Source organism: Aythya fuligula, chromosome 3, assembly GCF_009819795.1.
Source record: "Aythya fuligula isolate bAytFul2 chromosome 3, bAytFul2.pri, whole genome shotgun sequence".
NCBI classification, from domain to species: Eukaryota; Metazoa; Chordata; class Aves; order Anseriformes; family Anatidae; genus Aythya; species Aythya fuligula.
The window spans coordinates 109,005,428-109,018,428 of record NC_045561.1 but is presented as its reverse complement, the minus strand read 5'-3'; positions in this window follow the sequence as shown (position 1 = coordinate 109,018,428).

Below are 13,001 nucleotides of genomic sequence, written 5' to 3'. Positions count from 1 at the left end.
AATCTAGCGGGACTTCAGGAACACAATTTATCAGTGCCAGGCAGAAAATGAATTGTTGAAAGAAGGAAGCCCGGGATTAATAGCGGAACAGTAAGGTGGTGAGGAACGGGCTACGGAGAGCCTGCAGGATGGGGGGCTGGCAGGGAGACCTCGTCTGGGGACTCCTCTTGAAATGGTTTCAATATACTGGAATGGGGATACAGGGGGTTGGGCTCACTGCTGCAAATTTGTGAGGCTTCAGTAGTGCTGAATATCAAGAGCAGACTACTTGTATGCTCTGACAAGTAACAAGTAGGATCAACTTCAATAGGACAAGGTCAAGTGCTGGAGGATGAGGAATTTCTCCTCTGGACTGGGAATAAGAGAGGGGAAGAAAGTGCTATGTGAATTAGCCAGTTAATGATCATTATCTGTGTGATGTGGCTTTAAAAAAGGAAAAAAAAATGCAGGATGTATTAGTGAAGGCATTTCCAGCAAATGGAAGGAATTTTCAGCATCATGGGTATCACGATGGGTGTCATTATACAGAGAACTAGTGAGCCCTTCACTGGCTTTCTGCAACTCCCTAGGATTCATTACTGCTGGGAAGAAACAGAGAAAAAGTATTAAAATCGGGTCTGGTGCATTCTGCTTTGTGTGTGCAAACATGCGTGTGCTAAGTGGAAATGAAAGCAGGAACTAGGTAAGGGCAACCATTTATTTTACAACAGAATATAAGTGATGCTTTTAGAAGGGGAAATTTTATTTTAAAATGAAATAAAGCAAAGAATAAATTGTTAAAATTTAAAAATAATGACAGATTAGCACTTGGACAGATAGATCTATCTCAGAACACAGCTGTTGTTCGAGTTTAACACAAGCCTTATGACTCTGTTGTACAGAAAGGGCCTCAGCATGAAGCCCCGTGTGGCTGAGCCAGCCATCAAAGCACTTCTGACCCTGAGAACCCGCCCTGGGGGCAGCTGAGATGGGCCATCGGTCCCAGGGTCCCCAAACTGCGATACCTGTGCTTCTGTGGTACGCAAACTATTCCCAAATAGTATGCAGAAAACAAACAAACAAACAAACAAAAAACATTCCAAACCTGCAAAAATCCACCATCAAAGCCTGCCCCATCTGCCTTTTGTCTGGAAGTGACAACATGAGCCAGCTAGATCCCTGCTGTACACAGAATGAGGAGGTCAAAGCTGGGAGACAAGAGGAAGGGATTGGGAAAGGGAAGGGATTTGAGAAGCCTGTGCTGGTGCCACCAGTGCACTTCTCCCTCTAAACAGAGCCTAGGAACTCCTCTTTTAGGCGACTTGCTGGCTGGTTTCCTAGGGTGGTAAACCAGATTGCATTTCTTCCTCAGAGGAGCAGGGTTGGGTGCCAGCAGAGACTCAGCTGTAGCGAAGCAAGGAACAAGAACAAGCACTGATGCTGGTGCTACCCTGCAGGGCAGCAGCTCCTGAATCCCATCAGGTCTGGAGTCAGGAGGTGCTGAGGGCAGGGAGCTGCTCCCCTGGGAGATGCTCCGGGCTGCTGTGACTCCTGAAGCAGGGAGCACGCGCTGCTCATAAACCTGCTGCTGTCCTGCACAGCAGGGCTGCCGGATGCTGCTCCCCCCAGAGCAAAAAGCAGCCAGCTGTGTGAGCTGAAGGAATCACACTGGGCTCTGTTATTCCAACAGATACAGCCAGGCATCTTCCAGCAAAGCCCTAGCTGGGGCTTGCTTGAAAGTGTTGAAGCTTAAGATATGCTCTGTGGGGAACAAAATCAAACCAACTGGAAGTAATGTTGAAGTAATTTCAAAGGGGCACATAGGGATGTTCTTGTCTTTAAAAATAAAAATAAAATCATGAAACAGACATACAAAACCCCCAAGGTCTACAAGTCCTGGAAATAATGCAGAGATGAGATAAAAAGAAAAAGTCTGTATGGTTCACAGTCGAGTGAGTGTATGGTCCACATAATTACTTATCCATCCATACCTGGAGGATTATTGGAAAAGCTATGCTTGCTGGCAATCAGAAGTCATCTCCATCACCCATACTCTGTGCTCTGAGGCCTGCGCAGCCCAGCTCCGAGTGGACGCCAGGGTTTGCCTTCAGGGACAGGCACAAAAGAGAGCAGGACTGAACAGGCTGCACGCAGCCCTGCCGATGGAGGAGCCGGTCTCATCCCACTCGGTACATCCAGGCCTGAAGCTGACCTCAGGAGTAACTTAAAGAGTTGAATCTTAAATCCTCACAACCTAGAGGTATGGGACAAGAAGGTCTCCTTGGTGTTTTGTTGTTCTCAGGGTGGCACAGGGGAAAATATGGTGGGTTTGGAGCTACATTACCTGCCTAAAAACGCAGACTGAAAACATGGCTTTATTTTTATTGCTATTAATACACTATTGGAGGAAAAAAGAACGTGCGTATGCTCTCGAAAACGTTGGTTGGGACTGCTCTTCCTGCCTGAATACTGCTGTTAATATTTGATAGCAGCTGCCTGAAAACAGAAGCCTTTGAACCATTTATTGTCCTTGGGAGGTGGCAGCGTTTTTTTGTTTGTTTTTTGGTTTGTTCCGTATTTAAACTGAGACTAGCTGCAAGTTTCTTGGGCACGGCGTAAACGATTAGAGCTCTGTTCAAAAGTATTGTTGGTTTGAAGTATTCTTTTCGGATGTTACCATTTGTACTTTCAAACAAAACCCCTACTGATGAGGCGCAGCTCTGTGTGCTCGCATGGCTCCAAGGAGTGGTTGTGCGGTTACTCCACAGTGAGGATTAGTTACACATTAACCACAGCTGTAAAAACATGTCTATGGGAAAATTACATCCAAACACTGAGGGCCTTTGAGTCGGCTGCTTATTACTGAAGAGGTGGGTTTCTGTATCATTTTTCTTCAGCATTGTGCAACATGCATCTGATCTGTTTACTTTGCTATCACGATGCATCCATCATAAGTTTTTCCTCTGGAGGTCTTCTACTTCAACCCCTTCCACAGACCATGGTCTACTGAGGTCTTACAGGTGGAGCTGAGTCAGACAGTGTTTCCAAACCAGAAGGTCTCAGGGGGCCACTCACAGTTAGTTTAGTCATTGCTACCTGAGGCAAAGCAGGTAGTGCCAAATGATGACTTGAGGCTCTGTGGTTATAACAACATCAGGCCCATGACACCTTTCTCATTACCAAGGTGCCAGCTAAAGCCTGTAGTAAATTCTCTTGGTTTTCACTCAATAGAAAACCATCACCCATCACTCCTGTTCTTCCTTCTACATGTACCTACACCCCATTCTGCATAGGCAGCCAACTCAGCATGGGTCTTGCAGTCAGTTTCCAAGCCCCGCTCCTCTCCAGGCCTTCTCAGAGCCAGTAAAGCTGAAGAGCTTAGAAGGGAAGGAGATAGAGGACTGCATCCCCCCCAGAATGCAGGGTTGGCAGGGCCACTCTGTGCATCGAGTACTGGCCTCGTGACAGATGTGGGTCCTGCTGTCCATGCTCCAGGGTTTCATGAACCAACCCTGGCCTCTGCTATCCCCCCATTGCTGTTGAGTTCCCTTGAAAGAAACCTTCTTAACGTGAAGGGGGAGGGCAGCGCAGATGAGAGATACACAAACAGGAATGCTTTCTCCAAAGTTGCTTTGGGCAAAGGAAGAAAAGCTGCGCTCACGAAGAGCATGTAATTACCATGTCCTCCGCCCCACCCTCGCCTTCTCAAGAGAAAATTCTCTCTTCGTACACCAGCTTGCCTTCTGAATTTACTGGCTTGCTCCAGGCCCGTGTCACATGGCCCACTGCAAGTCAGCAACCAACAAAGCCTCTTTCATATACACTAGTGAGGCTCCCGTAGACTTGAGCTGCCTGTTAAGCTCTCTGGTACCTCTGCAAGAGACGTCCCCTGTGGGAACCCTCCGCCTGCTTCCGTGGTTGCTTTCTGAAGCCCTGTCCTCACTCTGGCTCCTCCCTAAGAGAGGCAATTTCATCTGGGGTAGGAGCCAACGTATTACCACAAGGTGAGAAGCTGAATCGCTCTGGGAACATGCACGTTTTCTGTGCGCTGAGCTCACTTCCCCCCTCACCAAGCGCTGCTGCCTGCAGAGCCTGCTCCAGCTTGTTCTGCTAACCCAGAGCCATGGGTTTCAGATTGTCCTTCCCCTTCCCCACCTGCAGTGACTAATGGAAGGTTGCCTCAGGCTCCTCACGTTCTCCTTGCACAGGGCAACATAAACTCCAACTCCGCCTTGAGCAGGGAGCCATTACTATTGATCTTGTGCAGCCCTCTGAGAACCAGGAGATTGGAAATCAGACTGTGGCAATCCCCAATGTCACGAATGGGACCCTAAAGCCTGCCCAGCACAACTCCCCCAGCCATCAGTGCTGTCACCCTTGCCACTCCACTGTGGCCCCTCAGCCACGTCCTCACACCCACCCGCACCCTGCCCGCACCTGGCAGCCCCCACGCTGCTGCCGCCACTGCAAGTGCCCCATTTCATCTTGCTACACAACGAGAATGTCCATGAGCACCCCCAGCTGTCCAGACTAAAGAGACTTTTGGAATAGACTGGATAGCTGTGGTAGTTTAACTCAGGTGGGCAGCCGAGCTCCACCACAGCCGCTCTCTCACTCCCTCTCCTCAAAGGGAAAGGGGGAGAAAATATGATGGAAAAGGCTCAAGGGCTGAGATAAGGACAGGGAGATCACTCAGCGATTACTGTCACAGGCAAACCAAACTCAGCATAAAGAGACTGGAGAAATTTATTACCTATTACTAAATGAGAAACTTCTATCTCCTCTCCCTGAGCAGTACAGGGAAACGAGGAATGGGTGCTGCGGTCAGTCCCTGACACTTAATCTCCACTGCTCCTTCATGGTCCCTCTCTGCCCCTGCTCCATGTGGGGTCCCTCCCACAGGATGCCGAGCTTCCCAAACTGAGCTGGCGGGGGCTGCCCACAGGCCACAGCGCTTCAAGAACTGCTCCTACACGGCTCCGTACCACGGGGTCCATCCCCCAGGAGCAAACTGCTCCAGCATGGGTCCCCCATGGGCGGCAGCACCGCCAGACCCCCTGCTCCTGCGTGTGCAACACTTCTGAGTTTCGACCGCACAGCTTCCAGTTTCTGTTCGTAACCATTCAGACCACCCCAGCCAAGAGGAGCATTGCTCCCCAGTGTGACCACTCAACAACAGTCCTTTGGGCTTTCCGACACAGGAACGGAAAGCAGGGAGTCCCCAGCAGCCTCAGCAGCACCCACAAACCCAAGGCATGGCCAGGGCCAGGCCCGTGCCTGCCCCAAGCCTCCTGGCCCAGGCTGGCCAGGCCCGGCTGGGACACGGCCTCCCCTCCCAGGCAGGGCCTGCCTCAGCACCAGCCCTGACTCCTACCTGCGGCTTCGCCCTGGGCATCAAGAAGTAGCAGGCAACCACCAGCAACATCAGCCACAGGAAGGAGTAGAAGGCCCAGAAGGCTTCTGGGCTGGGGAAGAAGCTCATTCCCCAGGCATCAGCCATGCCTGTGACGTGCCACAGAGAGCCAAACTCGGCTGGCTTGAGGAGGATCAGCTGGACCGCACTCACGGTCCCCTTGCTCCACCTGCTCTGCTCAAGCTTGTCCCTCTTCGCTCGTCAGCTCGCGGCAAAATGGCAGCCAGCCTTGCACAGCCCCACTTACATAATCTGCCCCCGACTGTGATGCGCGTGGACTCGGGGCTGTCATCCCTCACCAGCTGTGATGACAGCAGCACTCAGCCATGGCAGTGTTTGTGATGCAGGGACAGCGGGGATGAGGTGGCCCTCCCTGAGTTGAGCTAAACCCCAGGAGGTGACCTTCGCCTGAGCACCAGGCAGCAGCCAGCCCAGCTGGGCCAGCTCAGTGCAGTGCAACCATGGCCTCTCAGGTGCGTGTCCTGGGACCAGCACTGTTTTATATGTTTATCAGTGACATAGACAGTGGGATTGAGTCCACCCTCAGCAAGTTTGCAGATGACACCAAGCTGAGGGGTGCAGTTGATACAACAGTGTACTGGGTCTGGCTGGAATGTTAACTTTCCCGGCAGCAGCCCATTCAGTGCCGTACTCTGTACTTGTAGCTGGAACAGCAGTGTTATCACACCAGTGTTGTGTCTACTGCTGAGCAGCAGTGGCACAGCATTGGGCCTTTCTCTAACCCTCCTAGGGGGTGGGCAAAAAAGTGAGGAGAGAAACATCACTAGGGCAGCTGACCTAAACCAATCAAAGGGATATTCCATACCATGTGGTGTCACACTCAGCAATAAAAGGTGGAAACAGGAAGAGGAGGGGAGGGGTGGGCTCTCGTTGAGAAGACATCGGTCCTCCTCTCGAACACCGGCTGCGTGCGTTGAGGCCTTGCTTCAAGGACGTGGTCAATCATCGCTCATTTGTGGGAAGTAGAGAGTAATTTCTTTCCTCTGCACTTCCATATAGCTTTCATTTATTTTGTTTGTTTGTTTTCCTCCCTTTTTCCCCTTTCCCTTTTATTTCCCCTTAGTTAAATTGTTTAGTTCATGGTAGTCTTTATTTAATTATTATAATTATTTCCCTTTAATTAAATTATCCTTATCTCAACCCGTGAGTTGTTCTTTGCTTTACTTCTCCCCCTCCTTATCTAAAGGAGAGGGAGTGAGAGAGCGGTTGTGGGGTTTAGCTGCCCAGCACGGTAAAACCACCACAAACAGAAGGAAGGGATGCCATCCAAAGGGACCTAGACAACCTAAAGAATTGGGCCCACGGAAACCTAATGAGGTTCAACAAGAGGTTCAACGCATGGTCCTGCACCTGGGTCAGGGCAATCCCAGACTTGAGCCCAGACTGAGAGAAGAACTCATTGCGAGCAGCCCTGCAGAGAAGGACTTGGGGGTTCTGGTGGGTGAAACACTCAACATGAGCCAGCAGTGCGTGCTTGCAGCCCAGAAGGCCAACTGCGTCCTGCGGTTCCATCAGCAGAGCAGTGGTCAGCAGGTGGAGGGAGGTGACTGTCCCCCTCTGCTCTGCCCTTGTGAGGCCCCACTTGGAGCAATGCACCCAGCTCTGGGGACCCAGCACAACAAATGTGAACCTGTTAGAGTGAGTCCAGGGGAGGGCTACAAAGATGATCAGAGGGCTGGAGCACTTCTCCTATGAAGAAAGGCTGAGAGCTGGGGATGTTCAGCCTGAAGAAGAGAAGGCTCAAGGGAGACCTCATTATGACCATTTCATACTTAAAGGGGTGTTATAAAACAGATGGGGAAAGGCTCTTTACTTGTGTGGATAGCGATAGAGCAAGGGAGAATAGTCTTAAACTAAAAGATTTAGACTAGACATTAGGAGGAAATTCTTCTCTCAGAGGGTGGTGAGGCACTGGCACAGGTTGCCCAGAGAAGTTGTAGATACCCCAACCCTACAGATGTTCAAGGGCAGACTGGATGAGTCCGTGGGCAACCGGACCTAGTGGGTGGCATCCCTGCCCATGGCAGGGGGCTTGGAATAGGATGATCTTTAAGGCCCCTTCCAAACCAAGCTATTCTCTTATTCTATGATGTTATTGGTGGTAGGGTGATGGCTGGACCAGATCTTGGAGGTCTCTTCCAACTTTAATGATTCTATGATTCTTCCAGGTAAGGGATCTGAGTACTGATCCCAGCAGACTCTTAAGGCACAGGCAGAGCTGAGGGTGTCTCCTCATTAGAGGAGAATCGTGTCTGCGGGGAACTACTTCTTGGAGGATCTGTCTGGTTGGATGGCAGCTCAGGTGTCCCCACATCCCCACTGATGCCGCTCTGGCCTTGCTGGGAATACTCTGCTTCTCCCATGGGGACGCTCTCCTCCAGTTCGTCCCCTCAGCCACGTCCTCGCACCCACCCCAGCCCTGCCCGCACCTGGCGGCCCCCAAGCAGCTGCTGCCATGGCAACCGCCCCAGGCAGTGCCACCCGGGCTGCTCTCATTGGCTCAGAGCCGGCACCAGGCGCATCTGATTGGCTCAGCTTTGGCAGGCCCCAGGGCGGTTGCCGTGCCCGGGAGCCGTTGGGAGCGGGCGTAACAGCCACTGGCGTCTCCTCACAGAGCGCCGCCATTTGCCAGAGCGTGGCCATTTGGGCACAGAACGGGTCACCCCTCGCCTCTGCCGCACGCAGTTTTATGAACAAGGGCAGACTGGATGAGGCCCTGGGCAACCTGATCTAGTGGGTGGCAACCCTGCCCACAGCAGGGGGATTGGAATAGGATGATCTTTAAGGCCCCTTCCAAACCAAGCTATTCTCTTATTCTATGACGTTATGATTCTGTCACACTGACCTCCAGGGAGCTTGGCAGCCCATGCTGCCTCTGAAAGCCTCAGGGGAAGGACACCCCCATCGCACTCGTCCCCACAGAAGCAGCCAATAGAGCTGCCAGCCTTGCCAATGCTAGGAAGGCCTAGCATTGAGCAGGGGAGCCGCAGCGCTTCCCCAGGAAATTAGAGGCACTCGCCCGTGAGCTTGCTTTCACTGACACGTTTATTGAGAGAGCCCCCGCTCCCTCGTGGGGCTGGCAGGGATCTTCTGCTTGCTGGATCCGTGCCCTGCTGGGTCCTGCTGAACCTTGGACCAGTAAGGGGAAGCGCATGGCCAGACAGGGCAGGGGATGGGGGCTCCCGGATTTAAATGTTTTTTGTGGTTCTGTGAGCACAGTTTGTTGATGGTACTGGTGCCAGGAAAACAACGCAGAAGCTTCCCCTGTGCAATTACAGGGATTGTTAGGACTTGATTGTGCCCCTCTCGCTGCTGGGTTGCAGAGATATTCTTCTGGCCCTGTTGTCCCTTGGCCCTGTGTGTGGATGGTTTCTTCTTTTCCACTGTCTTTCCTTCAACTGCAGCTGGGACTGCAGTTGCAGACTTAGCCAAATTCTGGGAGCTTTCATTCTCTCTCACTGTCTCTCCTCCAGCTGCACCTGGGACTGCAGTAGTAGATGGAGCCAAGTTCTGGGAGCTTTTAGTCTCTCCCACTGTGTTTCCTCCAGCTGCACCTGGGACTGCAGCTGCCGACGGAGCCAAATCCTGGGAGCTTTCTGTGTCAGGCAGGTTGTGGTTTGGTGCTCTGATGCACTTAGGGCGGAGTCTTGCGAAGACAGGTCTGTCCTGGGAGCATCCCTTGTCCTTCTGTGCCCCTCTATGTCTTCTGCGTGGCACAGCCCCAGTGCCCTCTGCTGCTGTGTCCACCCTTGGTTGCCCCGCATTGTCTGGGAGCTGCTTCGACTGTGAAGCCTGCACCTGCTTCTGCAGACCTTTAGCAATTTGTTTGGCTTTGCGGCAGTCTCTTGGTGCTGCAAGGACCTCTGGTATGTGGGGCATATCAAGAGCAATCCAAACGTGGTGTGGAGGCCGTGGCAGAGCTGAGGGTCTGTCCCCACTGGAGCTGTGTTTTCTCCGTGGGGGCCTTCTTCTTGGAGGTGCTGGTGTCCCCTTATCCCCCGTAGCAGAGATGCTGGGGCCATCACCCTTCTTATCTGATTGACCCCGTGGAGCTCCCTTGCTCTGTGGCGACGCCTGCTCTGCCTGGGTGGAAAGGGAATCCCCTGCTGCCCCAGGGCCCCGGATCTTTTTGCTGGTGCCAGGCAGGGTCGTCTTGCTGGTCATGCTGCTGCCGTTGGCTCTTGCTCCACACACAATTTTCTGTTGGGGTTTGTCCCCACCCTCCTGAGGCTTCATCTTTTGTGCCACTTTCAGAATAGGTGCCGGCACAGACTGGACAGGCTCCTGCATCCCCTGGGTCAATGTGTCCTTGGGGGCTGCTGCCTCTTGCTGAGGTCCAGGGGTCTGCTCTGACAGCTGCACTGCCGACTTCGTGGTGTGAGCGTGCTGCTGAAAGCGCATCCTGGGTGAGCGGTGGCGCTGCCTGGTGTTCCTCTGCAGAGCCTCAGTCTGGGTGTCTTTCTGTCCCAGGACGGGGTCTGAAGAGCTTTTCATTGAAGCCAGGATCCTTCTTGGTAGCCCAAAGAGCCCTTTGGTCTGCTTTTGTCCATTAGACCCCTCCGGGTGACTGTTCACAGCCTTTTCCGCACAGGGTGGGTCCTTCTCCACAGGACTCACCACATGTGGCTCTGCTTGCTGTTGGGGTGATTGAGGAGCTGTGGTTGGGACAGCTGTCCTTGCTTCCAGGACAGTGGCTGAAAAGCTCTCCTCGGAGGACAACAGCATCTCTGACAGTCCAAATTGCTTTTGTATATACATTTTTTCCACTGCACGCTCCAGCTGATATTTCGCAGCCTCGTCTATGAAGGCCACGTCCCACACCGTGGGAATCTTCTTCTCATTAGTCTTTTCTTCTCGCTTCGATACTTTCGAAGCAGAGGCTGGGTCATCTTGTGGAGGCTTCTCCCCCTCAGCTGGAAGGCGCAGTTTCTGCTCCTCTTTCTTTTTTGGGGTGATGTAGTTCAAGGCCTCTTTAGATTTCTTTTGTGGCAAAGATGTCTTCATTTTCGTAGACTGGAATTTGGGCACCGCTGGAGGGTGGGTGGGAGCAGCCTGCTGGACCTGGACATGTTGCTGCACACTGCTGGCCCTGTGGCATCTGACCACTTCTTTCCTGCAGGGTGGGCAAGTGTCATGGTCACGCTGCTTCCCAGGGCCAGCCTTGAGATGCATGAGGCCAGGTTGGACCGCAGAACCATGAAGTGAGTCTGCTTTCTGCACAGGAGCAGGGGTAGATGGCCATGAAATCTGTGTGCTTTTGTTCTCCATGATAGTAGTGCAGGAGATGGTGCGCCAAGAGTTCAGAGACATAACTGAAGAGCAGCTGGTATCACTCTCTATGTCAGAAGTGAGAAACTCACTGCTGTCCTCTGGCAACTCCAAGTCGAGCCTGTGTGAGGAGGAGGAGGAGAAGGAAGATGATGGGAATGCTGAGCCAAGCACTCCTGAGCACTCTGGGACTCTCCCTCTGTCCCGGAGGAGCTGGCAGGCTGTGTCACTTCTCTGGGGTCCCCCAAGAGACCCTGTGGTCCCTTGCCCAAGGCTCCCTCTCTGCCAGCTGGGCACAGAAGCTCCATCTGCCCCAGAAAGAGAGGGGACACTGCTATCTCTGTGCGTCAGCGGTAAATCTTTCTGCAAGGGCATTGCTCCTTGGATTTTAGTCTGCAAATTTCCCTGTGCCCCCGCAAACCATTGCACTCATCCGTGCCCCCAAATTCTGTCCCTGTTCCCACTCCCAACCTCTTTCCCTTCCCCTCCTCAGTGGTCTCACATTTGCATGTATTTGTTGAGGTCCTCAAGGTTCCTGTTGAACAGTTCGGCTAGTTCCCGTACTCCATCCACCTTTGCGTGCTCGGGACATCTGCAAAGGGGCAAAGGGCAGCATTAGCGGGACCTCCTTTGGTGGGGAGTGACTAGAGGGGGCTGTCACATGCCAGGGGTGATGATTCCACTTACTGGTTCCTCTTGCGCTGTGAAGAGTTGTGGGGGGTCCAAACTGCTGGCAGAGAAGACAGAGAGTCAGTGGATGGGGAGGCTGCGGGGGGGCGGTGGGAATATGGGGCCAGGCGGTGTCTTTGCAGGGCACCTGCCCTTGCCCAGGGCTGCTCACCTCCGTGATTCTCCTGGTGCCTTCTGTAGTGGTGCCTTGTCTTCCTCCCTTCCTACATGGGCACAGAAAGCAGCGGGTGAGAGGGAGTCCCCAGCAGCCTCAGCAGCACCCACAAACCCAAGGCATGGCCAGGGCCAGGCCCGTGCCTGCCCCAAGCCTCCTGGCCCAGGCTGGCCAGGCCCGGCTGGGACACAGCCTCCCCTCCCAGGCAGGGCCTGCCTCAGCACCAGCCCTGACTCCTACCTGCGGCTTCGCCCTGGGCATCAAGAAGTAGCAGGCAACCACCAGCAACATCAGCCACAGGAAGGAGTAGAAGACCAAGAAGGCTTCTGGGCTGGGGAAGAAGCTCATTCCCCAGGCATCAGCCATGCCTGTGACGTGCCACAGAGAGCCAAACTCGGCTGGCTTGAGGAGGATCAGCTGGACCGCACTCACGGTCCCCTTGCTCCACCTGCTCTGCTCAAGCTTGTCCCTCTTCGCTCGTCAGCTCGCGGCAAAATGGCAGCCAGCCTTGCACAGCCCCACTTACATAATCCGCCCCCGATTGTGATGCGCGTGGACTCGGGGCTGTCATCCCTCACCAGCTGTGATGACAGCAGCGCGCAGCCATGGCAACGTTTGTGATGCAAGCACAGTGGATATGAGGTGGCCCTCCCCAAGCTGAGCTAAACCCCAGGAGGTGACCTTCGCCTGAGCACCAGGCAGCAGCCAGCCCAGCTGGGCCAGCTCAACACAGCGGGGCCATGGCCAACCCACCCCAGTGCCAAGAGCTGGCCCTGTGCAGGGCCCTGCAAAGCCACTGGACTCTCACTGGGTAGGGTGGAACCCCTGGTCATGGGCTGCGCTCCCCCTTCTGAGAGACCATGAACTGCTTCATGGCCCTCATGTGTCCAGCAAAGCAACGATGCTTACACAGTGACAATGGTGAAGGCCCGAGGGAGCCCGTTTAGACCACCCCAGCCAGGAGGAGCACTGCTCCCCAGCGTGTGACCACTCAGCGGTCCTTTGCTGAAAGGGGAATTAAGGTGGGGAGGGCTCCCTGCGGCTGGGCAGCCAGGAACCCCCACAGCCAGCTCACTGCCCTTCCCCTTTCTCCGAGTGGTAGCAGGGAGATAATGGGGAGGACAACAGTGAGAAAACTGTGTTGAAATAAAAGCAGGGCAATAGGTCACTGACTATTTTCGTAGGGATAGACTACTAAGCTTGGGGAATTTAACTGAAATTTAATCACCAAATTACTGGTTTGGCATAGGGAAGTGAAGGTCATAAACGTTTCCACACTTAGTGAAATGCAATGGGACTTGCGAGAGCTTTTCCCTGGCGTTCCCCCATATCAGCTCTCACTGCTCTCTTCCTCTGACTTGGGGATCCTGCTCATGTCCTTTTCCTTGGCCTTTTGCTCGCCTCAGCATATGCTAGGGCAGGTAGTGCTGATGATGAGCCCCAGAGCTCAGGACTGTGTGGTGGGTTTACGTGGCA